The sequence below is a fragment of the Mesoplodon mirus genome (assembly GCF_964341445.2).
Source record: "Mesoplodon mirus genome assembly, chromosome: 1".
NCBI classification, from domain to species: Eukaryota; Metazoa; Chordata; class Mammalia; order Artiodactyla; family Ziphiidae; genus Mesoplodon; species Mesoplodon mirus.
The window spans coordinates 66,528-81,836 of NC_138976.1; the positions used below are offsets into that span (position 1 = coordinate 66,528).

The 15,309-nt window shown below is 44.4% G+C and overlaps 1 long non-coding RNA gene across 5 annotated transcripts in view; it reads left to right on the forward strand.

Moving 5' to 3' along the window:
- Positions 1–1,837: 1,837 nt before the first annotated feature.
- The window catches only part of LOC309805672, a 53,370-nt gene continuing 39,898 nt past the window's right edge, over positions 1,838–15,309 (forward strand). For 4 of the 5 annotated variants that reach the window (XR_014294282.1, XR_014294284.1, XR_014294285.1 and 1 more), the window contains exon 1: positions 1,838–2,028. This is a non-coding gene — a long non-coding RNA (uncharacterized lncRNA). Of the gene's footprint in view, positions 2,029–3,176; positions 3,274–15,309 lie in introns of all 5 variants that reach the window. The other variant, XR_014294283.1, reaches the window with a different exon arrangement.

Here is a 15,309-nt window from a genome sequence, read left to right on the forward strand (position 1 = left end):
GCTATGAACTCCAGAATACAATTACACTGTTATCCCTAGTAAAACTTGTTCTGATGATCAGTGTTTTAGAACAGGTGATAAAGCATTTTGACTAGTTGGTCTAAATTTTGAGGTGGTTGCTTCTCCAAAAAATAAATGACACACGGGCCCAAGGCGCACCAGCTTCAGTAGTTGTGGCACACAGGCTCAGTAGTTGTAGCCCACTGGCTTAGTTGCTCTGTGGCAAGTGGGATCTTCCCAGACCAGGGATCGAACCCGTGTCCCCTGCATTGGCAGGCGAATTCTTAAGCACTTCATCACCAGGGAAGTCCCAGAATTGCAGTCTCCCTTTTAGTATACCTTAAGCCCAAAGAATCCATGGAGAATTGTTACAGAAAATAAGACAATAAAATATTGTAAGGACTGTAACAGAAGCATATAGTACACAGTTCATATAGACACAGCCCAAGCAGTTACAAAGTATATTAAAAGGGAGGCTGCAATTTTATTTTATTATTTTTATTATTTTTTAACATCTTTATTGGAGTATAATTCCTTTACAATGATGTGTTATTTTCTGCTTTATAACAAAGTGAGTCAGTTATACATAAGCATATGTTCCCATATTTCTTCCCTCTTGCATCTCCCTCCCTCCCACCCTCCCTATCCCACCCCTCTAGGTGGTCACAAAGCACCGAGCTGGTCTCCCTGTGCTATGTGGCTGAGGGAGGCTGCAATGTTAAAAGAATAAGATAAATTATACCCACAAACTCCCAATCTTTCCTGAAACGTTGCAATCTGGAACCCTATTGTAGGAAGCAGAAGATTCCAGGAGACATTCTACAAATGAAGGACTCTAAACCCTGTGGTTGGATAAGGAATTCTGGAAGGAAGGTATCCTCACCCGAGGAGAGCAGGTTCCTATACTTGTCTAACATCACATACCTGGACAGTTCCCACTGATCTTGGTCCAGGCATTGCCTGTCCTCTTGAGAGAAAACTATGGCCATATCCTGGAATGTCAGCAGTCCCTGAAATTAAAAGTACACATACCGTGTGGCCACGGGAAGAGTTCATAATGTGACCCAAGAAGAAAAGAGCAAGTTAAGAGGACTGGTTTTAATTTAGAAGAGTGTCTTCAATTACCCACTAATATATATATATATATATATATATATATTTTTTTACAAAGTAAGTTTCTCTATCTTATTTCTAACTACAAGAAAAGAGTGTGGCATGTGATCCACAAAACCAGTATAGAGACTATACTTATCTGGAAAAGAAATGATAAAATGATGGTTTCAACACAGGCATATGCATTTTTGTGTTTTATTTATATCAAATTGGATAAAATGTGTGTATTTCTCAGACAGAAAAGACGTGTCGAAGTAGAAATGTACCTTTCAACTATTCATGGGTACACAAGGACACTGGGGAGATTGTAAAAGTTCAGATTGTGATTCAGTAGGTCCGGTGGGCCTGAGTTCTATTTTTTTAACAAGCTCACTTTTAACTAGTGATGCCAGTCTCTGATTCATTAACGACAATTGTGAATAGCAGAGACATAATTAGAAAGGTAAAAATTCATATTTAATTTTGAACTTAAAGTGTTTTATGGATTTTACACCTTTAATAGGATAGTAAGCACAGCAGCAACAATCATTTGTGAATATTTACTATAGACCGTGTATCTTTCTAACTTTGTAGTGTAGGACTCCAGGAAAAATGCCTGGGCTGCGGTCACAGTGGGCGGGGCCCTCAGGCCGGGCCGCCCCTCCAGGACCCCCGACGGGGCCCTGCGCTCCTGGCGGCTCCCTCCCCCGGCGCCTCCGTCCCTCCCAGAAGGCCCTGGGGCAGAGCGGTCCCACCCGCTGCGCCCAGAACGGAGCCCGCGTTTCCGCAGAGCTGGAGCTCCCGGCTCGGGGTCTCTTCCCTCCGCCTTCACGGAACTGCCCCGGAGCCCGCGGCGAGGGCGGCCTCACTGACGCTGCCGGCTCTGGAGGGGCCCCGGAGGCCGAAGCCGCGACAGTCGTGCGGACGGCGGGCCGGGTAAGTGGGCGCCGACCCTCCGCCTGGTACGGTGCCCTGGCGGCAGGGCAAGACCAGCTTCTGAGGGGCAGGGGTTCGCCGCCACCCGCCGCTGCTGTGCAGAAAGGGCGGCCCCCAGCGTCTGGTCCCGGGAACTTCGGTCCCTCCTCTCGCCCCTGCCCTCGGCCTGGCTCGCGGGGCCTGGGGGGCGTGGGGAGGGGGTCGGCCTGAGTGTCCTGAGGGGAAACGGGGCAAGGGAGGCGCAGGGCCCGGCTGCAGCGTCAGCGCGCCTCCCCCCGACTGCGGGGAAGGCGGCTAAAAACTCCTCCCGAGGCTCGCAGGCCCCTTATTCAGCGGAGTCCCTCAGCGCTCCTTCCTCCCTGAGCTAAAGGACCGGGGGGAAGGGACAGGGCAGGGCACTGGGGCAGGTAATGGGGACCATCAGCAGGTGATTGTTAACTAAGGAAAACCGGCTCTCCCAACGTGAGGAATGCAGCGCTTTTCTTTGTTTGCGGAGATGCCAGAGGCTGGGCTCCCTGAATTCCTTCCTTTCATATGCACCTCAGCGCTCTGGGGCCTGCATTCTGTATTTGCATATCCTGAGATCCTCAGGGCTCGCGGCTCACACTGGAGGGCTGCAAGGGCTGATGACTGTGATATCCTTTGTTTACTGAGATGGCAAGAAATATTCCATTTCTCACAGGCTTGAGGGGCACAGAGTGAAAAGGGTAGGAGAATCTCACTCGGCATGTACTTCGGTTTACACGTAGATAATATGTACACTTAACTGTGTTACTAGAGGTTCTCAAGTGCGATCAATTGTACCACTGCCCTCTATGGATTAACTTCATGAATATCATAAGATACATGCCTATAGAATTGACTTAATCCATTTAAATAGGATAATGGTCTTTAAAGGAAACATGATAGAAATATAACAACAAATCCCTTACCACTAAAGGCTGGGTCTGGAGCAACCTAAATAAATGTTCCATTGTTAAAATATTGAAAGATGTATTCAATGGAAATATCAACAAAAATGACAAATAATGAGGGCAGCAGAATGTTGAAATGTTATATCTTTATCATTAAAGTGGCAGAACATCATGTATTAGTAGGCGCTGGGGGCAGAAGATGCCTGATTTTATACCTTTGTCATATTTGTACAGTTGTTTCAACAAGTAACTTAAAGACCAAATGGAAAAAAAGGAGGTTTGTGCCTGAGATCATGTTGATGTGAAACCAGGGATGGCCACCTTGTCCCAGGTGAGTTAAGTTTACCTGGCAGGTAGACCCCAGAGCTCCTGAGAAGCAAGGGTTGGAATTTTTCTGCTGGGTGCCCCTTAGGTTCTGTGACTTGACTGATTGTGAGTCATGTTTCGGGAAAGACCTGATCACAGGAAAAGGGTGGGGAAGAGTGATTTGGGGAGCAGCTAACAACATGCATCACGGCTCATGGCTTGAATGAATTTTAAAGAAACAGGAAAACAAATGCTTCTTATGGAATCAGAGAATGTCCAGCCGGACAATCCCAGAAAATGAGGAACACCTATCCCATTTTCCAGATGAGAAAACAGAGGCCCAGCAAGGTGAAATCCCTCACCCAAGTTGCACCCGTCTCTCCTCCCCACTACATGGTTCATGAAAGCACGACTTTTCCTGTCGTGATCACTGCTGAACCCCAAAAAGGACCAGGCATCTAGCCGCTGCTCCAAAAATTTTGGTTGACTGTAGGAACAATGCTATTTCTTTCTTTCTCACTCTTATTCAGGATTGTGCCAAGAACTCCCCAGGCTGCAATGTAATTCGATAAATGTAAATATTAATTGAGTTTTGTTGTGATGAGGACTTAGGCTTTGGAGGTAACAGTCTTGGTTCAGATATTGGTTCTGCCACTCAATAGCTGTTTGGCTTTGGGAAAATTACTAAACCTCTCTGAGCTTATTTCCTCCTTTGTAAAGTGGGGATAAATGTATCTGAGCCAGCAGAGCACCTGCATGAGAGATGTGCACTAAATATTGGTCTTTCTCACTCTCCCACGCCATCTCTGTTCTTCCCAGAGAAGTTGTACAGAAGGATATAGTACTTTTTAAAATTAATTAGTTAATTAATTAATTTTTGGCTGTGTTGGGTCTTCGTTGCTGTGCGCGGGCTTTCTCCAGTTGCGGCGAGCGGGGGCTACTCTTTGTTGTGGTGCGCGGGCTTCTCATTGCAGTGGCTTCTCTTGCTGCGCTTGTTGTGGAACACTGGCTCTAGGCCCACGGGCTTCAGTAGTTGTGGCCTGCAGGTTCACTAGTTGTGGCGCATGGGCATAGCTGCTCCCCAGCATGTGAGATCTTCCCTGACCAGGGCTCGAACCCATGTCCCCTGCGTTGGCAGGCATATTCTTAACCACTGCGCCACCAGGGAAGTCCAATATAGTACTTTATAAAGAGGGGTTTTAATTGATTTCAGATAGTATACATGTTTCTTGTAGAAAAGATTTTTCCACTATAGAAACATTAACATGCAATACCACTACAAATGTGGTATTCTATGGGTTAGATATTATCAGTAAATTTTATAAGTAATTGGGCAAATGCCAAAGCACTAGGTGCTGGGGAGTAAGAAGACTCAAATCTGAGGTGCCCCCCCACCCCAATTTCAAGAGCAGGGTGTGTTTTTCAAATCCATATTTCATCTGGTCTTTGTTTCTCATCCATCCTCTGTGTCTGCCTTTCACAAAAGGCTCAGATCCTCCACTTTCACACCCTCCCGGCTGGCTGTGCCCCAGCTCCCGTCCTGGAACCTCTGCACGCATGGGTGTGCCTGCTCTCCCTGGGCCTCACCAGCTTTGCCAGGGAGCTGCTGTACCGTGCACTGGCAGCTGTACCCCAGGGTGCCTGGACCCTTCTGGTACATGAAGTGCACCCTCATCACCATGAGTGCACGCCCATCCCCTTACCTTATATCCTGCCTCTAAGCCAGGCTTGGGGGTGACTAGTGTGCCTTCAGCTATGTGAGGTGCTGGGATCAAAGTGAAGTTCCCAACTTTTGAAGTTGCAGGCTTGAGGGGCACACAGGGATTTAAAGTCGGGTCACCTGACTTAAAGGGGGGGCTGATTGCTTTAAAGCCAGGGCAGCTGGCTTAAACCCTGCGTCCCTCCGCTGCAGGATGAGACCAACTTTGGCGGTGCTCGGGTTTGCTCCAAGCCGGCACTGCTGTGCAGGAAGAGCTTCCAGTAGCGCCTTAGTGCAGGGGGACTTGGTCCGTTGTCTTGCCGCTGCCCTCAGAGCGGGACCACCTGCTCTTCTGGAGGAGAATCAGGGAGGGGGAAGTGCAGAGTCCCGGCTGGAGTTGCGGCACCCCTTGTCTGATGGCAGGGAAGGGGGGACGGGGCTGTGTGGTGTCCTGGGGCTGGACTCACCAGGTCGACTCAGCCTCTCAGCCTCCTAACCTCACCCCACACACCCCACAAGAGTCTTCAATAATATGTAATTGTGCCTTAGGTTCTCGGTCTTCAAACTCATACCCAGGCTCCCAGGTCCCTTGATTTAGCCAATTCCTCTGTGCTCTTTCTTCAATTAGATACAGTCCCAGAGGGAGGGGCTGGGGGATGGGACTGGAGGGACCCCGGCAGCACTGGCCTAGGCTGACTAAAGAGATCCAGGGCCTGCGCTATGACACATGTGCGAGGACCCTTAAGGCGCAATCGAGGGGGCCAGTTAGAGGCAGTCCTTGTTGCCTCAAGTGAGTATGGATCACCGTCGGGTGGGGAGCATGCTGACCCCTGAGAAGTACTGTTAGAAGGATGTGTTCCTCCCTCGGCTTCAAGGACGTGGGTGGGCTTCAGGGCTCCATTTCCCCTCCAGACCTCCAGGGCTGACTGCACCCCAGCGGCCTTGCAGACCTGGCTTCCTGTCCCAGAACTTGCCAGGCTCCAGGAAGAATCCAGACTGCAGAGATGGTGCTTGAGCGCTCCAGCTTAAGAAGTGCTGTCCCTGGGGACCCAACAGTGGAGGGAGGAAGGGTGAAGGGAGTAGGGGGGTGGGGTTGGGAGGGGTGGCTGTCCTGGGAGACGTTGAGAGAGAAATATCACCCCCCACACCCCCTGCCCCCTGCAACTGACTGACCCACTGATGCCATAGGATCTCAGGCCCTTTTAGTCAGAGATGCCTCGGTTTCTTTACTCTTCAAAACTATGCAAAACCAACTCTTCATCCTCTTGCTGCCTGGCCAGGACTTGTAAAGCACTGTTCTTTTGGAGCACTCGTTCCCTAAACTGCAGTTTGGAGCTGTCCCAGCTATTTAAAGGTGTTCTCCTTAAACTGAGACTAAATCCTACTCTTTTGGAAAAACGCCCTGCACTTCCGAGGAGATCATGTTTTCTGCCCATTCCTTCCTTCTACTTCCCTCTTAAGAAGCCCTGTGCTCAAAGGGCTTGGTGACTTATTTTTTGCTTGATGTCAGAAAGAAACCTTGCCCATGCACCGCAAAAATCTTTCCTGGAGCATAGGTGTTTCAAAACCGTGACCGTGTTTTGCAGTCAGTATACACTGGGTAGACTGCCTAGCAGTCCCTGGAAGAGCCAGAGGTGAGCGTAATCAACGTATCTGATTGGATGCCCTTCAAGTTTAGGAAGGTCCCATTCTTATGCCCCAGCAGATAAGACAGGGCCCTGGATGGCTGTGGCTGTGATTAGATAACTTCTGATGATTTTATTTCCCTTACTGAGCTGCTGCTTCTAGGTTAAATTCATTTTATTACCTGTCCTTTTTTTTTTTTTTTTTTTTTGCGGTACTTGGGCCGCTCACTGTTGTGGTTTCTCCCGTCGTGGAACACAGGCTCCGGACGCACAGGCTCAGCGGCCATGGCTCATGGGCCTAGCCGCTCCGCGGCATGTGGGATCCTCCCGTACTGGGGCATGAACCTGTGTCCCCCGCATTGCAGGCGGACTCTCAACCACTGCGCCGCCAGAGAAGCCCTACCTGTACATTTTTAAAGAAAGACTGAAAAAGTCACTGTAATAGGTCAGGAGTCTGAGCTCAGGGTTAATCAAAGGTACTCACAGGGAGGAAGGTGGATAAACATAGGTGCGTAAAATAGGAGGGTTGGCAAGTACAACCAGGACAACCGGGCTCACCGTGTGCACTAATAAAGGCCAGAATCTCCTCATTTATCTCTGGTGGGAAGTTCTGATGGTTTCTCAGGATCAAACTCAAATCATATTCAAACTAGGGGGCTTCCCAAAAGGTGCTGAAGCACCGGCAGAGCCCACCTGTGCTCCCACCTTGGCACTCCAGGATCAGAGTTGGGTTTGGAGATGGGGTTGCTGTAACCCCAAGGAGGTGAGCAGAGAGGAGGAGTTGATTACCGGTCTCCTCTGACTCTCTGGCCCAAATTGCCTGGCTTCACGGGGTGGGGGGCAGAGTTTTGCTTTGAGCAACTTATGGGGCACTTCCAGACTGGTGGGGTTGCCCAGTGGCCCGACAGTCTGACAGGCTGGCTGCGGTGTGACCGCCCTTTGTTTCTTCAGAATCTGTTCATCAGGAGGTGCATGGTTGCGGAAGCCCATTCACCGCCCCCCCCCCGAGGGTGATGGCACCTTCCCTCTCTGTACCCTATGATCACCAGGTACTTGAAATGAATGCAAGGTTTTGACTTCAAGGAAGAGCTCATATAACACCTTCTGCCTCATAATGTGTGGGATTTACTATAATGGAAGGACATTATAAAGAACAGGTAGAAAACTCACCTGTTGGTCTCCATGTAGGAGTTTATTTTGCATGAATCTCTCCTACGTGAGTAGATAGCAGAGGTTTATTTTTGTTCCCGTGTGTGTAGTTGTGGCAGAGGACATAGGTATGGTGGTTTGAAGCCCTCAAAGAAAAATTCTCAGAATTCTCAAGACTTCTCTTGATTGGAACCGAAAGAGACCTGGAAAAGGAGGAAAAGCAAAGGAGGAGGGAGAACGAGTGGCTGTTTCTCAGTAAATTCACCTTCCTGGTTGATTTTTCTGTCTTCTCATTTCTTTTAACTTCTATGTATGTCTAATGGAATGATGTAGAAAGGCTGATTTTTATGCTTTAAAAGATTTTACATCACAAAGAAACTAGAAGTGGCTAACAGAACTTATTCACATCAATGTTACATAGAGACTTTGATATTAAATTTGTATACTAAAATGGGTTAATCCAAATTTTCTCTTTCTTCTTGAGTGAACATTTGTAACATATTTTTGTAGATAATAATTTATCCTAGACATACAAAAGTGTGAGAATGGGTACCATTTTTCACCACTTAAATGATTTCTTTTAAATGAACAGATCGTACACTTTAAAGGCCAATGTTGTCTTACATGTTGTTTTTTAATTCCTTGATTTCCGAAACTTGTGTTTATTTAATTGATTTCTATCTAATAATCTGTCTCTCCTTTATTGTTTCTTACTTTATATTTTATTGATCTATAGTAAATTTACATTATTATATTAGTTTCAGAGGTACAACATGGTGACTCATAAATGTTTAGGTTCTTCTCCATTTATACTTATTATAAAAGAGTGGCTCTATTCCCCAGGCTATACAGAACGTCACTGTAGGTTATTGATTTTATACATAGTGGGTTCTTCCTCAGAACCTCCTACCACTATTTTGCTGCTCCGCCCTGTCTCTCGCTGCTGGTAACCACTAGTCTGTTCTTTAATCCGTGAGTCTGCTTCATTGTTGTTGTTGTTTTATTCAATGTTTTAGATGCCACGTGTAAGTGATAACCTACCAGGCTTGTTTCCTCTGCGGCTTATTTTACTAAGCACAATACCCTCCAAGTCCATCCATGTTCTTGCAAATAGCAAAATTTCATTTTTTGCTGAAGTCATCATAAATATCATTTTTTATCCCCTAACCTACTGATGAACACTTAGTTTGACTCTATATCTTGGCTATGGCAAATAACACTGTTATGAACATTGGTGTGCAGTTATTTTTTTTTAAATAGTGTTTTTGTTTTCTTCTGATATACCCAAGAGGGAAATTGCTGGATATTATGGTAGTTCTATTTTTAGTTTTTGGTGGAACCTCCATTCTTCTTTCCACAGTAGCTGCACTACTTCACATTCACATCAAGAGTTTACAAGAGTTTCCCTTTCTCCACATCCTCACTAACCTTTGTTATTTGTGACCTTTTTGATGACAGCCATTCTGACAAGACTGAGGTGATATATCTCATAGTTTTGATTTGCATTTTATTGCCGATTAGCTATGTTTAGCATCTTTGTGCATTCTGGCTGTCTATCTGTATTTTTTCCTTGGAAAAATGTCTATTTAGGTCTTCTCATTTTTAAAAAAAATATTTTGGGTGCAGTTCTGATATTGAGTTGTATGTGCTGTTTCTGTAGTTTAGATATGAACCCTTGGTTGGTCATCTTTTTGGTGTTAACCTCTTATCATGTGCAAATATTGTCTCTCCTTCAGCAGGTTGTCTTTTCATTTTGTCTTTGGTTTCCTTTGCTGTGCAAAATCTTTTAAGTTTAGTGAAGTCCCATTTGTTTATTTTTGCTTTTGTTTCATTTGCCTTAGTAGACTGAACGCAAAACTGTTGCTATCATTTATGTTGAAGAATGTTCTGTATTTTCCTCTCGGGGTTTTATGGTCCTACATTTAGGTCTTTATTCAGTTTTGCGTTAATTTTATATACGGTGTGCTAAAATACTCTAATTTTATTCTTTTCCATGTAGCTGACCAGTTTTCCTAGTACCACTTATTGAAGAGACAGTTCTTTCTCCATATTGCCTGCTTTGTCATAAATCAATTAAATATACGTGTGTGGGCTTATTTCTGGGATCTCTATTCTATTCCAGTGATCTTTGTGTCTGTTTTTGCTCCAGTTCGATTCTCTTTGATTACTGTCGCTTTGCAGTATAATCTGAAGTCAAGGTGCGTGATGCCTCCAGCTCTGTACTTTCTCAAGATTGTTTGGCTATTTGGGGTCTTTGTGTTTCTATACAAATTTTAAAATTACTTTTTCAGGTTTTGTGAAAATGCTTTGGTATTCTGATAGGGATTGCATTAAATCTGTAGATTGTCTTTGGCAGTATGGTTATTTTAACAGTATTAATTCTTCCAGTCCATGCACCTGCTATATTTTCCCATCTTTTTCTGTTGCCTTCAACTTCTTTCACCAATGGCTGATACATTTCTGAGTACATGTCTTTTACCTGCTTAGGTGTGTTTGTTCCTAGGTATCTTATTCTTTTTGGTGTGATTGCATATGGTATTGTTTTCTTAATTTTTTTTTTCTTTCTGACAGCTTTGAGTTTTGTTTTTTTCTTCTTTTTCTAATTCCTTCAGGTGTAATGTTAGGTTGTTTATTTGATATTTTTCTTGTTTCCTAAGAATAAGCTTGTATCACTATAACTTCCCCCTGTGAACTGCGTTGGCTGTGTCCCATCGATTTTGGATCACTGTGTGTTCATTTTCATTTCTCTTGGGTATTTTTAGAATCCCTCTTTAATTTCTTCACTGTTCCTTTCTTCCCCTTTTATTCATCTGTGATGTGAGGACTCTCTTTAATATGATGTTTGGATTTCTTTCAGGTGTGTGTGTGTGTGTGTGTGTGTGATTATTTCAGTTGCTGAGCTCTTAGTTTCACGTGGACACTAACAAACCTGCATTGTTAATCTGCTCCCCCACAGTTACTGAATTTGACCTTATATTTTACATCTACTTGTTTTGTGTGTCCCTTAACTTCTTATTGTGAATACAGATGATTTTTTTACTGTTTTCTTTCATCCTTCCTATTAGCTGTGTACATGGTTGATTTACTGCCTTTGTTGAATATTTGCCTTATCCAATGAGGTTTTTCCGTTTGTAAGTTTCCTTTTCTAATTTTTATGTTTCAGTCATGGCCTTTTCTTTTTCACTGAGAAAAGCCCCTTTAAGATTTCTCATAAAGCTGGTTTGGTGATGCTGTGCTCTTTTAGTTTTGCTTCTCTGTAAAACTTTAGATCTCACCATCAAATCTGAAGGAGAGCCTTGCTGGGTAGAGTATTTTTGGTTATAGGCTTTTCCCTTTCATGACTTTAAATATACCATGCCACTCCCTTCTGGCATGCAGAGGTTATCCTGAAAAGTCAGCTGATAACTTAATGCAAGTTCGCATGTTTGTAACTTGTTGCTTTTCCTTTGCTCCTTTTAATAGTGTCTTTTTATCTTTATTTTTTTGCCATTTTAATTACAATGAGTCTTGGTGTGGTCCTCTTTGGGTTGATCCTGTTTTGGCCTTACTGTGTTTACTGGACTTGGATGTCTGTTTTCTTTCCCAGGTTATGGAAGTTTTCAGCTCTTATGTCTTCAGGTATGCTCTACACTGCTTTCTCTTTCCTTTTTGCTTCTGGGACCAGTATAATGCAAATATTAGTACACCCGATGTTTCACATGTCTGTTCAACTTTCTTCATTTCATTTTAATCTATTGTTTTACAGTTCATCTTCAGTGATTGCCAGTACTCTGTCCTTCAGTTTTCTGATTCATTCCTCTGTGTCATTTAGTCTACAGTAGTTTCCTTTTAGTGTATTTTTCATTTCAGTTATTGTATTCCTCATCTCTGTTTTGTTGTTCTTTAATGCTCTAACTCTTTTTAAAAAAATTCTACCTTCTTACTCTGGTCGTCCATTCTTCTCCTGAGTTCTTTGATCATCTTTATAGTCATTACCTTGAACTATTTTTTGAGGAGATTGGTTACCTCCACTTCACTTAGATCTTCTTCTGAGTTCTTATCTTGTTCCTTCATTTGGATCGTGTTTCAGTGTCACCTCATTTTTCTTAACTTGCTGTTTTTATTGCTATGTATGTAGTAGGTTCGTTACATTTCCTGACCTTCTAGAAGTGGCCTTTTGTAGGAGAGGTCCTATGTGTCCCAGAAGCCCACTGTCCCCTGGTCACTAGAACTATATGTTCTAGGTGTACCCCCTATGTTGGCTACTTGGGCTCTTCTATTGTGGTGGGCTGACTGCTGTGGGTGGTCTGGTAGGCTTGGCTGCCCCCAGACTGCTTGTTTGACAGACTCTGCCTTGTATGGAGGCTGTCTGTGCTGCTTGGTGAGGCTAAATCATAAGGCAGTTGGCTGCACGACTCTGTGGGACACCAAATCTAGTGCTGGTTCACTTATGGGTAGAATTGCAGTCCAGGTGATATCAGGGCTAGTGCCCAGTCACTGGGGTGATGCTGGCTACTGGGAGGAAGACACAGGTCCTGAGTTCTGGCTGCAGGGCCCAGGAGTCTCAGAGTTGGTGTTGGATCACTGTTCCTCACACAGCTATCTGCAGGGTCTGGGGTATCCCTAATCTTGTGCTGTCATTCTGATGGGCAGGGTCAAGACCCAAGTGAGTCCATGGCCGCTCTGGCCTGCAAGTGAGTGTTCTGGTCACACAGGCTGCTGGGCTGTGGTATTCCTGGAGCTGGTGTGTGCCTGTTGGTGTATGAGGCTGATCCCACTGCTAGAGCAGATTTGCTGTTGGGTAGGTCCAAGCTCCATCCAGTCCCTGTGCAGTAATCACCTGCCGACGGTGAGACTGATTCCAAGGCCAGAGCAGGCTCACTTGTCAGAGGGGCCAAGGACTCTGGGGCTGGTGCCTCTCCACTTAGGTGTGGAGGCTGGTCCTGGGGCTTTTGGTTGCTGGGCCCATGTCCAGCAGCAGCTGTGCATTGAGAGGGTCTGAAAGCAGCCTGTTTGCTGGTGGATGGGGCTATGCCCCTGCTCAGTTAGTTGCTTGGCCTGCAGCATCCTAGTACTTGTGTGTATAGTCTGGTGGAAATAGGTAGGGCTAGACCCTGAGGCTAAAAAGATAGAGGGAGGACTCTGAAATTATGCTTGCTGGTACCAGTGGCCACGAGGTAGAAGGAGCTCCCCCAAGTGGCTGCTGCCAGTGTCTATGTCCCTGAGGCTGTGCTGTAGTTGCCTCTGGACTCTCTGGGAGACTCTCCAAGACCAGGAGGTAGGTGTGACCCAGGATCCGTTCAAATGACTGCTTCTGTTCTGATTCTCGGGTCATGTGGGATTTTGTGAGCATTTTTTTTTTTTTTTCAGTACGCGGGCCTCTCACTGCTGTGGCCTCTCCTGTTGCGGAGCACAGGCTCCGGACGTGCAGGCTCAGCGGCCATGGCTCACGGGCCCAACCGCCCCGCAGCATGTGGGATCCTCCCGGAACGGGGCACGAACCCGTGTCCCCTGCATCAGCAGGTGGACTCTCAACCACTGAGCCACCAGGGAAGCCCTGTGAGCATCTTTTAAGTGTGGAATCTCTATTTCCCACAACCCTCTGGCTCTCTGGAAAATAAGCACCACTGGTCTTCAAAGCCCAACTTTCTGGGAACCCTTCTTTCCAGAACAGGGTCCCTGGGCTTGGGAGCCTGATGTTGGGTTCATACCCCTTGCCACCTGGGTGCACCTCAGAAATTGTAATTATTTACCCATCTGTGGGCCACCCACCTGGAGGGATGGGTCTTGACTCCTGTCTTGCCGAGGTGCCTTCCTTATATCTTTAGCTCTAAAACATCTTTTATGGTAGGTCCCGGCCTTTTTCATCAATTGCTGTTCTGTAAACACTTGTGACTTTGGTGTGCCCATGAGAGGCATCAAGCTCTGGGTCTTTGAATGCTACCATCTTAGACAATCTCTCCACTTCATTCTTAAATCATATTATTTAATTTTTCTTAGTATCTTATTTGACTACTGACAGTTTAAAATTTATTATCACTCATGTTTACTTCTCCTGTTTTTAAAAAAATTGAATAGTGCATTCATTCATTTTGAAATGAAGGTAATGACCTGTGAATTTCCATACCTCAAAAATCAAGGATAGAACAAAAGCATTTTCTACCGGTTTTACCCTCAAACTCTGCACCCCACACCAGACTGGGGATTAACCTCTTGCACCCATGCTCACCTTCTTTTTTTGGACCGTTAACCATCGCTGCATCTGTATGTGTGTTGACAAAGTGAACTCTAGTCTTTCCAGTTTTTGTGTTTTGTTTTTTGGATTAGGGAACAGTCCTACTATGAATGTACATTTACTGGTCTGCTGAAGTTCATATTAAACCTGTCAAGCACATTACCAGAATTGGAATTGCTTGTATATACACTTTGATAAATTTTAGAGACAATGGTAGAACAGAAGTAAATTGTATTTCAAATCCCACAATATTCTCACACCATGAAAACCCTTCCCTTTTTAATATATTTGTGTGTAGTTTATCTTTTTGCCTATACTGTATTTCCCAGAGATGGGTAAGTGTTACATTTCTTGCTAGCACATTTACGGTATTGTTCAAAGTCATGCGTTTAGTGATTTAACATGATCATATTTCCATGAACTTGCAAGTACAAGATCTTCTCTCACACTGTCTTTTACTCCCTGCTTTTTTATATTGCCCTCCTAATTCTCAGTCCTGGTCTTTCTTTATGTTCTTCATCAACCTGGATAGGTTATACTATTTTTTCCCTTATTCAAGACCAACAGAATAGAATAGAACACCCAGAAATAAACCCTGATATATGGCCAAATGGGTTTTGACAAGTTGCCAAGTCTTTTCAAAGTAGAAAGGATAGTATTTTCAACAAATGATGCTGAGAAGTCTTGTTGTCAACATGCAAAAGAAGGAAGACGGACCCTTACCTAACATCATATGCAAAAATTAATGAAAACATATCAAAAAACTAAATATAAGACCTAATAAAATAAAAAGTCTTAGAAGAAGACACAGGAGAAGAGCTTCATGACATTGTATTTGGCAGTTATTTCCTCAATATGAAACGAAGGAACAACAAAGGTACAGCTAACAAAAAAATAAACAATTTGCAGTACATATTTAAAAAAATGTGTATCAAAGGAATGTAAACAGAATAAAATGGCAACCCACAAGATGGGAGAAAATATTTGAAAGCCATCTATCTGACAAGAGATTTCTATTCAGAATATACAGAGAACTCCTACAACTCAACAAGAAGCAAACACCCTGATTCAAAAATGGATAAAAGACTTGAATAGATGGTTCTTCAAAAAGATGTACAAATGACTAAGCACTTGAATAGATGCTCCATATCATTAAATGCATGTTTATATATTTGTGTGCATGCATACACACACAAACACACACACACATACACAAGCAGAAAACAAGTATTGGTGAGGATGTGAGGGAGTTGGAAGCATTGTGCTCTGTCAGTGGGAATGTAGAATGATACAGCTGCTTTGCAAAAGAGTATGGCAATTTTTCAGATATTGAAAAATAGAATTACTACATGATCCAGGAAATTTTTACTATGA